Raw genomic sequence first — 18,448 nt, forward strand, 5'->3', positions numbered from 1 at the left:
GTACTTTCCTGGTTTGCTCACCTGGACCAGCTATACAACGTTTTTTCATCGCCCTCAGCGTTACACGTTATACGCTGCTCCTGACGGACACCACTGCCGATGTTGTGGCTTTCTTCGAGTATCTGGCGAGCGGTGCGGGACTGGCTAGAGAACAGGCTCGCTCGATCTGGGAGCGATTTGCTGAGTCTGGCTAAGACGAGGTTTGCAACTATCCCGTCCGAAAACATGTCGCCTAAACATCCTCCGCGTACTACTCGGAATACTAAAACTTCTGCGGCTGCGGCAGCGGCTGCTGTACATAAGCATACTTCGGAAGCTGCATCCCCAGCCCCAACCCCCGTTCCAACCCTTGCTATATCATCTGCCATGGTTGTAGCAGCTACAGAAGCCACAGTGACGGGGGGGGCTGAAAAAACGGTAGCGAGCACCGAGACAGCAACTTTGGCAGCACCGGTCCCGGCAGCTACTTTAAAGGGGAGTGACAGGAAGGCGGCAGGTAAGACAATTCTGCGCCCTCCTCAATTTAACTGTGGAACAATTCCTAAAAAAATAACACAAAAAGGTGCAGATATTAGTGAAAATGTTAAAGACGAGGCTCCTTTGGTTGAGGATGGAACAGTAGCAAGCTCTAAGAATACAACAACCTTGGTTAATATAAATCATGAGGATGACTCAGCTTTATCTATTCAACTGGCTACATCTCTTACTCCCACTGTAGACTGCGAGATCCGGGAGGTACTAATATGCCCTGAGACAACAGCAGGAATAAAGGAGGTAAATGGGTCGGCAAATGGGGGTCCCCAATCATTAAACATTTTCAAGTCAGTTTCAGTTTCAGATGCTACCTCCATTTATATTCCCAAGACAACGGCTATATTTTCAAGGATGGAAGACCCAATTGACAAAGACAAGGGTACTCTAGAAGAATGTGATAGTCGTGCTACATGTCCAGTGAGTAATTATGGTTCGGGTCAAACTTTGGAACTGGCTGATGAACATTTTTCCTCTGAAGACTGTGATTATGATACAGAAGAGGAACTGGATAAGTCTGTAGATAAGACTCTGAGTAGGCTACCCCCACAGAGACGCAGAGGTAAAGCTAAGACAACTTACAAGAAGAGAGGTAGAGCTTTGTCTAGCCTGGCTACAGGAACAGCCCCTTTGATTTAAAAAAAAATGGTCATTGAAAAAAGTCCGTTAAGGAAGTGGATCGAGGCTAAAGGGCTAGTCAAGACTATGACTTTAAGGCTGTCTGGGGGCAGCCCTACAGATAACGAGGTACTGCAAACTCCCAACCATGCTCTTATCGAGCAGACTACAGAAGAAGAAAAAGATCTTCTATTAGCGGCAACGGCATCCGATCTACCGATATCCGTGGATATGGACACTGATCTAAACAAATTATCTGCTGAAAGTATGAATGCAAATTCAACGGAAGAAATCAGGTTGGGAAACACTGATCACCCCCAATTAGACACTATACTAAAGCTTCTGATAAATCAAAGGGCAGAATCTGAGTCACATTATCAACAGCTGAAAAGTGACAATATAAGACTGCAAACCTCCATAACGGATATAGCCTCCATACTAAAGGGTATTACACAGGAGATAATAGAGCTCCAACAACGTACAGTCTTGGTAGAAGAAGGAACACAACGGCTAGATGCCACTGTGGGGCGCCACGATGCAGAACTGACCCAACTTCAGGGGAAAGTTGAGGACCTGGAAAATCGTCAAAGAAGATCCAACCTCAAACTTTATGGAATCCCGGATGGGCTGGAGGGATCCGACCCGAGGGCCTTCCTGGTGAAACTGCTGCCTCGAGCATTTCCGGATCTCTCAGACTGGGACTGGGACTCCCAAGTGCAAAGAGCACACAGACTACCACTTGTCCAAAAACGTCAGAATAGTAAATTCCCACGCCCAATCTTGATGCATTTCGGCAACTTCCTGCTCCGACAAGCTGTGTGGCAAAAAGCTAAGCCTAATACCCCAATAACTATTGACAATCTTACCATCTTTGCTCGGTCAGATCTTAGCAAAACCACGATGGACAAAAGATGGGAAATGCGCAAACTGATCGATCCAATCAATAAATTGGGAGGCTTAGCATATTTACAAGAACCTGCCCGACTTAAAGTAATCATGAAAGGGCGTACAAACTTCTTTAGCGAAGTTTGGGAGGCACAGGAATTCTTAGCCAGCCTCAACAAGAGTCAACAAAAGTAAAGATTGAAAAGAAAGCGAGGAGCTCTTCAACTGTCTTTGCATAAGAGATTTAGAAACTTTAGATGGATAGAAATTGAATTTGTTATAGGCTGAGGCACGGACACTTCTAACACCTAAACACTTAATTTTTGTTCTTTCTTTTATGTTAACATATTTAGTCACCAGTCTTGACGAAGCAATAACATTAGCTGACATTTCAGGGGGAGGGGGGAGGGACCCTTGGTTCCTACCGCAGGCGCTGCCTTGTTAGCGGCAGCAGTAGGTAAGGGGGGGGGAGGGGGGGTTGGTCTTCGCAGTTTGGGGTGGGTGTGGGAGATGGGGGAAGGTGGAGGGAGGGTTGGGGAAGAAAGGAAAAAAAATATTTTCAACCTGGTAGAAAAGCTTGATGAGAGTTTTATGTTAGTAAAACGTATTCTTTATTTGGAACTACATATAATAATGCTGAATATTGACATCACTTTTTACATTAGAGATGCATAATATTAGATGTTTGGCATGGAATGTTTCAGGGCTGAACAACAAACGCAAGAGGCATTTAGTTGCTGAAGAACTAAGATTATATAATCCTCATTTAGTATTTTTGTCAGAAACCCACATTATAGACAAAGATAAGAAGCTGTTAAGTCAACTGGGCTTTGAGATGATAATTAATTCTGCAGTTACGTCCCCTATAAGAGGGGTCGCTATACTAAAAGACAAAAGGTTCAAGGCAGAAATAACTAAAATACAGGGTGATAAATGGGGGAGGTGGGCAATTGCCCAACTTTGTTTTAATAATGTGAAGCTTGTAGCATGTGTTGTATATGGACCTAACAAAGAAGATCCTAGAATATTTGAACAACTAAATATAGCGTTATTAGATTAGAAGGGAGAAGTAATAATTATGGGTGATTTTAACTGTATTCTGAACTGCCAGACCGATACAACACGTCCGGGTAATTACAAACGAATGCCCAAAACTAGAACATCTATTTTAGATCTATGTAAACTACATAATGTTAGAGATGTATGGAGCTCGCTATACCCAAACTCTCCAGGCTATACATTTTACTCAGCTCCCCACAGGCTATGTTCACGTCTAGATATGGCTTTTATATCAGACACTCTGAGATCCACAAATATGGTAATATACCCACGTATTACATCTGATCACAATCCCATTATGATTGAGTTTACTACGTCCTTGAAACGTAAACCTCCAAGAGCTTTCACTTTCCCCAGGAATCTAATATCGGATATGACTTTCATTTCACAATTAAAACAACATATAACAGAATTCTTGACTTTTAACAGAAACACTGCCTCATGCTTAACAGTGTGGGATACTTGTAAAGCCAGTATCCGAGGGTTTACACAAACCTTTGTTTTGAAACAGAATCATGAAAGACGTAAACATAATTTAACTTTGACTTCTGACATTGTAGCTGAGGAGATAAAGCTTGTAAAAGCTCTAAGAGATAATCTTTCAACTCTGGATATCAGTGCAAACCTTAGCCAGCTAAAATGTAAAACCAAAGAAACTCTTTTAAAGAAAAGGAGCGCACAGATCCATAAATATAAATTTTCACAATATGAGGGCGGTGACAAAATTGGAAAAATTTTAGCATTTAAAGTAGCAGAGGATAGAGCGGAGTCTATGATTTCCCAAATTATGGGGGTAGATAACAAGAGATATAATCAGCCAGATGATATAATTCAACAATTTGCTAAATATTATGAAATTTTGTATACACCAGAGAATATTCCCAACGACTATACAATTGAGAACTATTTAAAAGAAAATTTACCGAATAAGATAACAAGAAACGAAACAGAGGAACTGACCTTAGAAATAACTAGTGAAGAACTAAAGGAGGCTATAAAATCACTGCCATTAGGAAAATCTGCTGGCGAGGACACCATCCCTCTGGAAATTTACAAATCATGCTTGGACGAGCTAACACCCTTTCTTTTAGAAGTAATCACCTATATTGGCAGAACCGGGTCAGCTCCCCGCTCTTGGAATAAAGCCAAAATGATTTTTTTTCATAAAAAGGGTAAACCTAAAGAGGAGATGGGCTCATATAGACCAATCTCCCTGATCAACGTTGATGCAAAGATTTTCGCAAAGTGTTTGGCTAGAAGATTAGCACCATTAGTGCCTAAAATTGTAAATACGCAGCAACACGGGTTTATAACAGGGAGGGATACATCAGCCCATGTCAATACGGCAATAACTGCGTTCGATATAGCAGAAGTAGAGGCTACCCCCCTTGCTATGATAATGCTTGACGCCGAAAAGGCGTTTGATCGGGTGGGGTGGGACTATTTATGGCATGTAATGGGATCAATGGGGTTTGGTGGAAAATTTCTAAATGGGATTCGGGCACTTTATGACAATCCAATAGCATATACTAGCTATGGCGGTCTCACGTCACACTGTTTTCTAATCAAGAGGGGCACACGTCAAGGGTGTCCCCTATCACCTTTATTATTTGCCCTTTCACTAGAACCGTTTTTAAAAGCTTTGGATACTCAGGCAGGAATAATACCCTTTAAGACTAGCAGTCAAAGCTTAAAAATTACTGCGTATGCGGATGACATCGCTATATATTCAATCGAAACATCTGATTCCTTAAGAGCTATCAACTTTGAAGCATCCAAATTTGGCAATGTATCAGGTTATAAATTAAATGCTCACAAAACCCAAATAGTAGCTAACTTTGTTCCCCCCTCAACCAGTGCCTGAAATGTGTAAGATCGCGACATATCTCGGAATTAAAATTACCTCAAATATCAAAGAACTCAATACCATCAATTATAAAAATTTTATGAAAACTACCACTACGAATTTTAAAAAATGGCACCGACTTCCATTAAATCTAATCGGTAGAATAAATCTGATAAAAATGAAAATCATACCTAAATATATATATTTATTTAGATCAATTCCTTTGGCACAGAATAGGCTTTTTTTCAAACAATTAGATAGGATCTTCGGCAACTTTATTTGGGGATATAAGAAGGCTAGGAGATCGCTAAAGATGCTGAAAAACCAAATAGGATCTGGTGGTCTTAACTTTCCCGACATGAAATTATACTTTTGGGCTTCTTTTATAAGACGCATTCGATCACTACTAAATGTAGAGGACCTACTTTTCTATCATCATTTATCACAAAAGGGAGATGCTAAACAATTTTTTCTTCGTGTTACAGATCCTAACTTCTACAAAAGGGTTAAATTTAAGACCGCACGAGACATAGTAAGAATATGGAAGGATATACTTATTCACTGTAAAACCACTATATTCCACTCACAATTAATTCTGTGGGACAATCCCGGGCTGCCTAGTATATTTAGCGACGGGGAATTTCGTAGGTGGCAACTGAAAGGAATTATGGTTCTGGGCGACTTATATCATTCTCAAGGCATACTGGATTTTCTTACTTTAAAGCAATTATACGGACTGTCCGATATACACAGATTTAAATATATGCAAATATACGACTTTTTAGTGCGGAAGAATAGAATTAACACCTTGTCGAGCGGGGGTATTTGGGACCTCTTAAACTCTAAAAAAGAGAAATCAATAATCAGCTCGGCATATAAATTCTTTATAGGTTTAAGATCTGACGACAACGATACACTAGCTAATAAATGGAATCTAAAACTCGGAACTAATTTAACAGGAAAACAAATAAGTAAATCCTACACTAATATTCATGATCATGTAAGATCATCTAGCTTACGATTACAACAATATAGAACCATATACATGCTATATTATACCCCAGAAAATTTTTCTAAATGGTCCTCGAACAACATTATGAGAGAAAAAACGAAATGCCCGAAATGTGACGAGTATGCGGCAGATCTTGTCCATATGATGTTCTCATGTCCGAAATTAGGGAAATTCTGGGAAGAAGTGGGAAAAATCTTAACCACAAAAAATATTCTTAGCTCACCAATAACAGCACCCATGGTAATACTAGGCCCACACTTGACAAGTCAACCACATTATATACTGCTATCAATCTTATTTTCCTGTGCCAAATTAACTTTAGCCAGGGCCTGGATTAACCCCAACCCACCCAACGCTTTGGAATGTTGGTACCTGGTTAATGAAATCAAAATTATGGAGTGTACGCTGGCAGAATTTAGGGGTGTCCGATCGCTAAAGAAATTTGAGAAAATTTGGGGGAACCTAGAAATGAACTGATATACCCAAGACCATTATATGTCTACCTGTGTTTTTATGATCTTATGCTTAGTTACTTTAATTGACAAAGTGAAACAACTGATTAATTCATGTTTTATTTTGTATTTGCTTGATGAATTGAAACTATGTTGAATGTTTTGCAGTCTTATACCAGGTGAAAATAAAATAAATTAAAAAAAAAAAAAAAAGACAAGACCACCTACCATAGAGGACAAAAGGGATGTTAAATAACAAGCATGTCCCTGAAGCAAACATAGCTGTTAGTAGACTCCTACTGTTTTTTCTGCACCAAAATGGTTTTGCTTTACTCTTCCTTCCTTCCTTCTCAATAGCTTCCTGAGTACGTGGGACAGTTTGTTTTCTTTTTACGGTATTGTTAGAAACGTTGTTTTACCTACTGTTGGTCCCTAAATGTTCTTCACACAATTTAAGCATTGTGAAGCATTCTTTAGGAATACCGATTCTACACATTTCGAATGCCAGAAGGCTATCTTTACATGGAAGCACTATCGCCTTCACTAGGGGACTAGTGACACCATTTACAACTTGAAGCTTTGTCCTTCCTTTAAATCAATGCCGCTTACAGATGGCAGGGCATATTTAATGTGCACCTCTCTGCTGACCTCCATCCACAAGATTCCTAGATTTGGTTTTCAGTTACGTAGATAACTTTTCACAGGACCAACTCCCTGGTTATTTGCTTAATATCTGAAATGAAGGTGTAGCTAAACACCAGGAGGTTACTTGATGGCCAATCCTGCCTAATAGCACAGTAGCTGGTATGTAGAATATAACATTCAATGTGTATATCTTGCAGCTAGACGTGGGTGCCTGTATTGAAACTGTTGCTACACTGATGCAGTCTAACAGCTTCAGTCTAAAGTACCTGGGCTGGAGGGCTGGTTGAATCAACCTCATCTTAATATCTGTAGGTCCTCTGGTTGAAGAAGTGCTGTGGTTGTGGTATGGGCACTTACTATGAACCAAACTTAAAGAGTGCCTGTTTTAGACTCCTGTGTAGCCTGACATTTTATTTACTTAATTAAATATAGAATACGTTTAAGCATGGACCAGAAAAATGGCATCCAAGTTCTGTACCACAAAAACATTTAGAGAGTAAGGGAAGGATGAAAGTAGCACACTTGTGAGTGTCTACCAACAGGAGAGGAGCTACATCTGTCTTGCATCTGTTAGTTCCTCTTTCATTTCATTGACCTGAAACTGGCAACTGCAGGAGCTAGGCACTGTAAGCACATTTTAGAACTTTAATAAAGAATCTCGTAAACAGCCAGAGTCCTCCTAAAGCACTTGATGTTCTTAGCAATCTGCCAGTTTTTTTGCATAGTTACTATAGAAAATTACTTCACAAAAATAAATTGGGCATTGCTAGAGAACGCTAGCCCATGTATTTGGACAGCTTCTAGAGGAATTGCATTGTTTATTGGTAGTGTAAGTGCTCATTGCCCCTTGAGTGCTGGAATCTTGTTTTGAGGCAAGATCCTCTTGTTTGACAAATCCTATTCCCCATGGCCTATACTATATGCATGGCTCTCCACATATGATAGTATATCATTCCACTATGATGCTTAGGGTCATCTGAAATACTTGTCATGGTCTAGCTCATCAACAGGTGTATCAACCACAGGGTTAGGGCGGTTCACATTTTGCAGCACATTAGGAACTTTATCATGCACTTTGATTACACTGCATTCCTCCATGACCGGGTAGAGAAGTGTGTACATCAGACATTGAAGTTCTCGGATGCTTGCAAAGTTGCTCCATTAGTTAACTGACTCCAGGCAAGCTTAAGAAAATACATTATACAGAATGTTCCAATTTGAATGGCAGATCATACAAAGGCTAAATAAGGGGACACAGTGAAAGGGATCTAAGATTCGCTCACGTATGAGATAAATTAGTACTGGAAGAACTAATAATTGGGTGGAAATACATCTCTATTCAGGCACAAGAGACATTTCTGTGGAATATGCGTAATACGTTGACGGCAAAATTTGAGGTGAGTACATAGGAACATAGATTTGGTCATGGATCCACAGCTAAATAGATAGAAAAATAAAGTGCATTGATGAGAGTATGCCAGCAAGAAATTAAACGTGTACAGTGAAAATATTTCACTGGTGTTGCCAGTATCTGTACTTGTCAGATGAAGGAGCAAAATAGGCAGAGTGCTTTTTGGAGATTATCTTCAATATGTCAGTAGTTCACAGACAGAATGGCTGAGGAGAGATAGAAGTGGAAGTTGTCCGAGCAGGTCTGAAGTCAGTCTAGACATATAAGGACCTGAGAGTGGGAGAGAGACGCTTGAGAGCCATAGCGCAAGATGGTGGCTAAAGCTGAGAGCTCTCACTCCCTGTGAGCATACATGACAATATCCTGCCATTTTCAGAGGAGGCAAGTTGATTAAATATGTGTTAGTGAGTCTCTAATGACAACGTCTACGTCTTGTGGTGCGGGCTTTGTGTGGAAGTCTAAATAGGTGTGGATTTGCGCAGCAAGTGCATGGACTGTGGCCTGGTTGAAGGGAGATCTCCTCTAAAGCACATGTGGGTATTGCACAGCTGCACAGTTGACTGTTAGCTCACAGAGCTGCGCTGGTGGGGATTGATGACTGCCAGTCTCGTAGTGGATATATAGGTGCCTGGAAAAGAAATAGCCCACCTCTGCCTTGGCCTCTGAAGCTGAAGTCAACATGCTAGTGCTTAAGCAGCGGTGCACTGGCACTGGATCCTTGGGTGATTCTGACAACTGTGGTGTTCCAGGACCCTGGGGCGGCAGTGGGCTCTCCTGTAGTGCAGACTAGCTAGTCCTGTGGAGATGAAAAACCACTGACAGGTGAGTTGCAACTCACGTAGGAACTGGTGTCTCAAAGGTAAATACAGTCCGTAGGCCATTTGAGTCTGGAGGCCATTTTAATCTTCACCCTTTGTTTTTGCAGGGAGGGAGTTCCCTAGTACTGGACAATACACATTATCATTGTGCAGTAGACTCATACAGGCCTACTTCTGAAGCCCTGAGGTGTAGAACAGGCCTTGCACGGCTTCCTGAGAGTTGTATCTACCTAAGCTGGCTAAACATAGACCTGACTTTCATGTTGGTTACCAGGCATGCACATATCACCATCAGTCAGCCACAAACTTGCAAGTGACAATTTGGACATTGTCTACAAATAGTACTCCTGCTGAAATCCCCGTGAAAATATTAGGACAACAACCCAAGCAGAGACAACTTATGTTTGGAGGAAAGAACTCTAACACTAGCAGAGCTGAATTTGCCCCAGAACCAAGTGAGAGTAGTGATCCTGAAATGAGCCTGCTATTAACAGAAATGGAATCAAATCTGGCAACTAATGATGGTAATACAGATTTTTTCACTTTAAAGGTTAATAAACTAAGAGTGGACGGAGATACATGTGAAACAGCTGTATATAGCAAAGAGAAGAGTATCAGATGCAGAAGACTGAGGACCAGATGTACGACCATTTGCATTTGCGAGTCGCAAATTGTGAAGGTTTGCGGGTCGCAAAAGCAAATGTACAACAGTGTCAGAGACACTGTTAGCGATTCCCAATGGGGTCCCAAAAAGCGAGGCTCCTGAATATTAATGAGCCACTCGCAATTTGCGATCCCATTGGGAATGGCTGGCCCTCCCAAGGATGGTTGCTTTTTGGGCTCAGCAGACCTCCATGTCTGGAACTGCTTTTAAATAAAGCATTTTTTTTTATGCAGCCCGTTTTCCTTAAAGGAAAACAGGATGCATTTTTTTTTTTTTAAACAAAACGTTTTCCTTACATTTTTTAAGGGCAGGGAGTGGTCCGTGGGACCACTGGCCTGCTCTTAAAAAAAAAATTCCCATGCATTCCCAAAGGGTACGAGGTCCCCTGGGGACCTCTTCCCGTTTGCAAATGCTTTACCACCTACTTGAAGTAGGTGTGTTTTGCGACCGCAATTGCGGTCGCAAAACAGTCATGCATAGGGCTCAGACTCTCTATTAGGATGGGACGCCCTTGAAACGCCCCTTCCTAATAGCAAGTCGCAAATCCTAATTAGCGAGTCGCTAATAAATTGCAACTTGCTAATTAGGGTTTGTACATGGCCCTTAGGTATGTTTGCATGCGCAAACGGGCCGCAAACCTGTTTGCGCATGCAAGAATACTTCGTATATCTGGCCTATAGTCTTTAAAGAGCAGATGCTCAAAATGAAAATACACTGGATGGTATTCACACCAAAAATAAGGACCTACAAGGGCACTCTTGATGAAAAAATATCAGTATTCCCAGAAACTGCAAACACTAGCCAAATGGAATTCTTCAATGAAAAGCTTCTGATTAAACTGTTGGATGGGACGCCCTCTCAAAGTTCCTCGTAGTGGAGGAAGCTCAGACCTATAGTAGGTATAGCAAGCCTAGACCTATAGCAGGACAGTCACCCCAGCCATATTGTTGCTAGGGTATTATCAGCTAACAAGATTCCTTGGGCTTAACGTGTTATCGTATGCCGGTGATACTCAAATAATCATCAGACTCTATCAACTAGCTCATAACTTAGTTCTGCAACTGAGGGACTGTTTGAAGGCTACACAGTGGCCAGTGAATGAATTCCAACTTTCTAAAACATAAGGCAAATAAGTCTTTATTTTAGAGAACAATCCTTAACACTGATGCATCACATTCTGGTCTTCAGAGTTGAGGAACCTTCCATCTACAAATCAGAAGTAAGCCAACGTGCTAGGAGTCACAATCAAATTGGACTCCTCCTTTTCAACACATATTAATGCTGTAACTTCCCAATTCTTTTTATACTTCAAAATCTCAAGGAAATTCCACCCGTTCAAACGAGGGAACAAACTTTCCATGGTAATATCTATCCTCTAACACAATTAGACTACTGAAATAGTCTTTTCATGGGCCTTCAAGAACAGCTCCTTTCCAAAGCCCATTCAAATCCTAGCTGTTTGCTCTTCTTGCAAGCTCCGTAAATTTCATCATATTACTGTAGCTTGCCGCTCCCTACCTTGGCTCCCAATTGAGCTACAAATACAGTTTAAGACTATGTATTGGCCACAACATATTTCATGGCTGTGAAAAATCCCAACTGAAAGACATCCTGGCCCTCTTCACACCATCTCGCCATCTATGCCCCTTCACCTCATGTTCAGTTCCACAAGACCATTTGGTGGTCAATCCTTCACTCATCTTCCAGGTTGTGGCACTCCCTCCCCTGATTACAGGAACCTGAGAACTATCTAGCTAAGCTTCCTACTGCCAGGAAACCTCTAAGTGTCAGTTGCACTGTACAAATAAGTAAAATAAATGAAACTACTGACACAGAGTGAAACACTATTCTGCAAATGGGAAAAGGATACTTTGCAACACACAGAAGTGACGTATCTATCCATACGGATTTCTGTAGAGCTGTACAGGAGGCCAGACACTCCTCCCTGGCCTATTGGACATGAAACATGCAGTGCTTTACTCTCCCAGGCTTCAAGTGGGATATAATAGAAATAATGATTTAATCATTAAGTCAGAAGCCACATTCGACTTTATTCAACACTGTATCACAGATACCTGTAATGAGATTGACAACAGGATAGGCTCCAGACCGGAGGGGTGACTCTAACGGTGAGGTTCTGTAATGAGTGACAATCACAAGTAGACATTATGGTACATGTGCATGTTGGGTCAAGTACCTACACCATAGGGGGCACGGCTTAAAGAGTGAGATAGATGGCAGTGTGAGCCTGCAGCTCTGCACCAGGGAAACTCTCATCCAAAATAAATCGATGTTGCTATTGATCTTCTCGACAAAGGAAAACGATTCAGAGGAAATAACGAAAAGACTAACACAATGATATCCGTTGGTTGCCAAAAGCTGATGGATCGCTTTCATCTGATGCTATCTCCGGCCCTTGTGCTGCCGCACTGTGAACAAGAACGGCTCTGGGGCTATGGAGTTTAAAATGGACACATGAATCTAAGAACTAAACAATGCTGGAGCTCCAAAGTAAAAGGAAACAAGTAAGAGCTGCAAAATTAAGAAAGCGACACATAAGAGAAACACAAAAAAGTAGTAATAAGTCCACTGCCACCGCGAGGCCAGAGTTAGGCCGCATCTAAAATGGCGTCTCCATATTCTAACCTGCCGATACATAATTACCAGCATATGGTAGCTATCGCTTCCCCATACAGTCGCCATCTAACTTTTAACTGTCTCAAAAGCCGCAATCTAATATCCACCTATGGCGCAATGTAATTCCATGAAACATGGCACAAACTGGCATATTCTCCCTGAGCCATCCACAATACTCACTATAGCATTCACTGCGATACTAGAGCTGCTGATGGCTTATGAAGGAATTCCAACTAGCTAACTCGGCTACAATATTAGAAACTTACTGGGACAGCATGTGTTGGACGCCCTATGAGACTCTGAGGCTGAGGGAACAAAGCGAGAGGTACAGGGGCGAACATAAATAAAACAGAACTACATAGTGCCTAAAATGGCGGTTGCCTGATCAACGCCCAATGTTGCTCTGTAACAAACGCAGTAAAACATGGTGATACAAAACTCAAAAGAAATTATAGTGATAAATACCATTTGAACGGAATGATGACTGAAACTTAATGCCAACAATGAGAGTGGGGCAAATCATAGCAAAAAGAGAACGCTAATCACAAAGGAGGGACTAAGGGCTTTTTAGACAGGTCCAGCATACATGACCTAACAATAATGAAGATACAAAAGCTGTGCTGTTCCTAATATCGAGACAAGGGAAAACTAGTTTTATGTGGTCATGAAGTGTAGGAGGATGAGGATTCCCCCTCTTGGGATATAGGGCACCAAGCGACATTTGGAATAAAAGATCTCTGCCAAAGAGCTCCTCATAGGGAGCCCGTCCTGTATTGCAGCGCTTTCCTGGCGATGAGCAGCCCATATGATGAAGCATGACACCTTGCCCGGTGTGTGAGGGTCCTATATTCCAAGAGGAGGAATCCTCATCTTCCTACACTTCATGACCACATAAAACCAGTTATCCCTTCTCTCGATATTAGGAACAGCATACCTTTTGTATCTTCAAAAAGACAACACTACCATGCTGATACACATTTGAGGTGAATACTGATATAAAGATAAACTAGTGTAAAATGGCATCCGCTTAACACCACCCGCTGTAGATTGTAAGCCGCTAGCGTTCATGATGCAGCAGGCGCAATGCACATAGGCACAGTGAGTCACGATACAGAGTGAGACGCTCGTGGAGCAAAATGAAATGTAAAAGTAAGTCCACACTGGTAGAATCTTACATGTTCATACTGTTCATGCTGATGTTCATACTAGTGCTCAATTATGAGATGAGCATGTCTAAGTACCATCGCCACAAGGAGCACGTCTAAGCACAATGAGCATGTCTAGGCACGTCTAAGCACTACCATCAAAAAGTCACCCTGTGTACCTTGGGCACTGCCTATGTTGCATCTGAGTATTAATTCCTTACCTGCTAAAAACCATAAATAATCGTACAAAAACAGCTGTCCAAACACCACCAGTGCAGTCTGGTATCGCAGCAAACTCTGCGCACTATGGTAGCGATCTGAGTGATTCGATAATATATCTGAGTAATATACACCAAATAAGTGAGTAGTACACCAAATAAGTCTGTCTTCATACAATAACTCGTATGTCTTCCTGTATCTCTAAATGAAGCTGAATATCTGTACAAAGAGTGTGCCAGGGACTTAAGAATACAGATTTGCAAATTTGTCCCAGAAAAATGATACGTGCCTTACAATACTACCAACATAGCCTAAAGAATAGACAATGAAGTGAACAACATCTCAGATCGCTAGACCAACTTACCACTATACAAGGAATAAGTCAGCGAACAAGACAACAAAGAAGACAACAAAGTATACAACAAAGAACAACAAGGAAGATAACGAAGAAGACATAAAAATACAATATCCAGCCCGATCGGATAGCAAAAAACGTGAAACGAGGCAGAAAAATAAAGTGAAGCGAATCTGAAGAGGATCAAGGTGGACCCACCAAACCTGGACTCACCAGTCAAAAGCAAGAAAGATATCAACGCTACGATGAAGATTATCTTAAAGAAGCTCCAAGACTAAAGAAAATACAGACACTATGCAGAATGAAATCTGCGCCATACGCCCCGACATTAAACAAATCAATACCCGGATCACTGAAACCGAGAATATAATTAGTAACCTTGAAGTCTCTGAAAGCAAAACACATAAAATCATCTCAGCCCTATATAATACCACCAAATCATTTAGTCGAGGCCTAGCGGATCTTGAAGACAAATAGACAAAGGAATCTTCGTATTTTTGGTATCCCTGAAGGAGAAGAGGGGACAGAAGGTCCCTGCATCCCCTTTTTAGAAAAATGGTTAAGGAGAAATACAGATATAGTCTTAAGGGAAAAAACTGGAATTTGACAGGGTGCACAGAGTCCCTATGAGGAAGATTCCCCATTGTATGTAAACGACTCCTTTACTTCATGTAGAACCAATCTTAGCATTCATGAGTACACACAACCACATACTATGGAAAGGCAACAAAATCTTTGTCTCACAAGACTACTCTAAATCTACAGTCGAGACTGTAAAGGTATTCCTTGCCCTACCACCCACACTAAAAGGAATGAATTGGCAAATTCTCATTTGCAGGTCTGACAGATATCGGGTACACAATTTAGGGCACCTCGTATATGTTCAACGACCATACACCACCCGGGAAATTTTTGGACGTAAAAAACTAAGCATAAATGGATACCTCGTCACACAAATCTACAACTGCAAGAACTGGTCGATAGCTCACAAACTGAGAGCATTACTTGACCAATAGAAAGCTCAACTGGCTACAAACTACTCCCGAATAGAACTCTTCCTAGACACAAGACTTTGATTTGAAAAAGCGAGGAGTGCATGTATGGTCAATAAGTTGTGAGAAGTTGGCCTGGCATATGCTGTCCACTATTCTAGTGGGCACCTTGCACTAGTCCAAATGACCCTTATTGATGGTAGGTTAAAGACAGCCTTTATAGAAAGCTATCCTAGTGTAGCTAGGGAGAGCAGCCTTCAGGCTAAGTCTTGGAGGAATGTAAAGCAACTTGTTTTATCAGTCTATAATCTTGTGAATGACCAAATGAAAGAAGAAACACACCAGGTTTATATATAAAATATATGTATTTATTCTAAACACATCACACTAGTCTCTTTATGAGGCTAGAGGCAAAAGTACATTCAGTAAACCTAATATCACACAGTAAATTAGCACAATATACTTTGAGCCCTAGGGGCGTATTAAACCATATATTAAGAAAGTGGTATAAGAACCACGACTTGCATAGACACAAGGCCTAGAGCCTTTAGAACCGCTGGGGCCACCAGGAACGACCCAAGGTAGTGAAACAGGGGACCCACGGGGGACGCATGCAGTGTGTGAACACAGCCGCGAATCACCTTTAATTTCTATGGGGAAAGTCGCGGTTGGGATTTTAAAGATAAAGGACACTTAAAGGAGGACTTTGAGCAAACCCCTTTAGACTTAAGGGGTTCTAGGGCCAACACCCACGGGAGCACCGGAGTACTCAAGTTACCTCACCCAGGGAAGCCTGGTGCATTGGTGTCTTTTGGTGTCAGGTCTCGTCGTCGTTTTCAATGGCGATCTGCAAATTGCTGCTGCCGTCGTAGAGGAAAGTGTCCGGTGGTATCCAAGCCTGGATCAAAGATAAGAAGAACCTGAATGCAGAGGGGACAGAGTCTGGGTCACTAGCCAGTGACCAGGAGCACGATAAGCGGATGCCCACTGATGTCGGGTGATTTCAGGTGAAGAAGGTGAAGCTTGACTCTTAAGACACGAGGACCAGGAGGCGTCAACGACGACCAGGATCTGAAATCGAGCTGTCCTACGAAGGATGCCGAGTCGGTTTCCTTATTGGACCCAACAAGCCTTAGCAACAGCAACCCACATAGAAAGCAGAGATAGGCTTCGGTGCAGATCAGCAAGGTCTGAGGGACTCACCACTTGGTAAGGAGTCAGGGCACGTCTGGAGCAACCAGGGAAGGCCAAGGAAAATCAGAATGGGCTTCGTAGGGACCCACCAGTCAACGGACCAGGGATCGCGAAGGAGCCTCGAGCAGAAATGCAAGAAGAGGGCTCACAGAACACTCGTGGAGTTTAGGCCCACAATCTTCAGTGCAGATGGTGCTCGGGGCTTGGGCTACAAGTAACCAAAAGCACAATTTTAGGAAAGCTTGGAAAGTCAATGCACTAGCAAATGTGCACGGTGTCCAGGGGTTCCGGTTCCACGTCACTGGTAAGGGCTGCGGGTCTCAGCTTTGCTGGGGACTCGGGTCAGGGTACGAGAAGTCTGGAAATCCTCTTTCTGGGTTGCAAATACTTTGGAGTCCGGCGGGAGCTTCGGAGATGCAAACCGGCAATTGCTTATTTGGTGCCTGCTTGAGCAGGGGAGTCACTCCTTGACCCCAAGGGAGATTCTTCCGTCCTCTAGTCTTTAGTAGAGCATCGAAGTTCCAGGATCCAGTTTCAGAGTTTTGTCCAGGTGTAATCTAAAGTCCTGTTGCCAGGGGTCCCCTACTTATACTAAAGAAAGGGTTTGGACATACTCTGGGGACCCACCTATCGGAGGGTCTGTAGAGAGGGGTGGCTCACCCATTTCCTTTGTCCAGTTTCGCGCCAGAGAAGGGGCTGAGTGTCCCTGCAACCGGTTTGAACTGGACTATGCACAGGGACACCAAATGTGCCCCCAGTGCAGACATCAAGGCACTCTGAGTGCACCCACCCAGCCCCAATACACTAAAGCCTGTCTGGGAGGTGGTTACACCTCCCTGTGACAGGAAACCTATTGTCCAGGCCTCCCCTGCCGGAGTTTCCTCCTGCAGCAGGAGGTCAGACGCGTGTCTGTGGCTGCAGCATCCATTTTGTGATGCTAGGGCTCATTTAAACTATTACCGGGCAGACCAGTGTGTACATGTCTCTCCCTCTAGAAGGGTGGAATTCTACCCCTGCCGCCAGGACTGGCAGGGGTAGAATTCCAAAGTGTTTGACACCAAACACAACATGTTTCCATGCAGCCATTCCAAAGTTAGCATTTACAGCGAGGTTATAATGCACTTCTGCATCACAGAACAGCCTCAGAGAATAGGCTCCGAAAGCTGCCGAGGGATCCTGCTCATGCATGGGCACCCTCTCACACAAAACCAAGCACTCTGCCTTCAGGATTGGCAAGGCCTGCCATAGGAGTGACTGATAGGTTTATAGGTGTCAGCGATTAAAGGTAGACATGGGTAACCTATATCTTAGTAAGGGGTGCATGCAGTAGCAGTCCTGTGGTGTCATTTTGGAAGGCTTCCCAGGGGTGGCATAATACATGCTGCAGAACCTGTTAGGCCTCTCGGATACCTATGCCCTTAGTACCAAAGGGACCATATACTAGGGACTCACAAGGGTACCCCAGTAACCAAACTGGAGTGTACCTGAAGTACATGGAATCATTTTAGAAGAGAAAGCAGAAAGGCTGGGGACCTGAATGGAAGGTTCCCAGCCAAACTAATTAAAAAACCAGGAAAAAGTGGGGGCAACCATGTAGTCAGATTCCTCCTTCCTACAAAAGTAATATAATGTGACAAAAACATTGGTTTGCTTTATTGAGCAGCTGTCAAAATGCAAGGTATGGAAAAATGTAGTTGTTGGAATATACACCTATTATGAGACCAGAAGCTTCATCATGTACCCGTGGCTTCACTCTCGGCTTGGTGCTGCACCATGTAGGATTGTATAAACAACCCAAAATTACATCTAGCAGCTGCATCTAACAAGCTATAGATTGAGGAGTATATATTTTCTGAACATTTTATTAGGTTTTGTTGAATTTAGCTGAATATCAATTTAGAATTTATACACTTTAGCTAGAAAAACCTCTGACTTTAGTACCAAATTGGTGTATAACAATCCGAA

General features: G+C 42.4%; 1 protein-coding gene across 1 annotated transcript in view; it reads left to right on the top strand.

Moving 5' to 3' along the window:
• The window catches only part of NUP133 (nucleoporin 133), a 1,523,409-nt gene that overhangs the window by 436,443 nt on the left and 1,068,518 nt on the right, over positions 1–18,448 (top strand). The window lies entirely within an intron of this gene.

This window comes from Lissotriton vulgaris, chromosome 6, assembly GCF_964263255.1.
Source record: "Lissotriton vulgaris chromosome 6, aLisVul1.2, whole genome shotgun sequence".
In the NCBI taxonomy this organism is placed as follows: Eukaryota; Metazoa; Chordata; class Amphibia; order Caudata; family Salamandridae; genus Lissotriton; species Lissotriton vulgaris.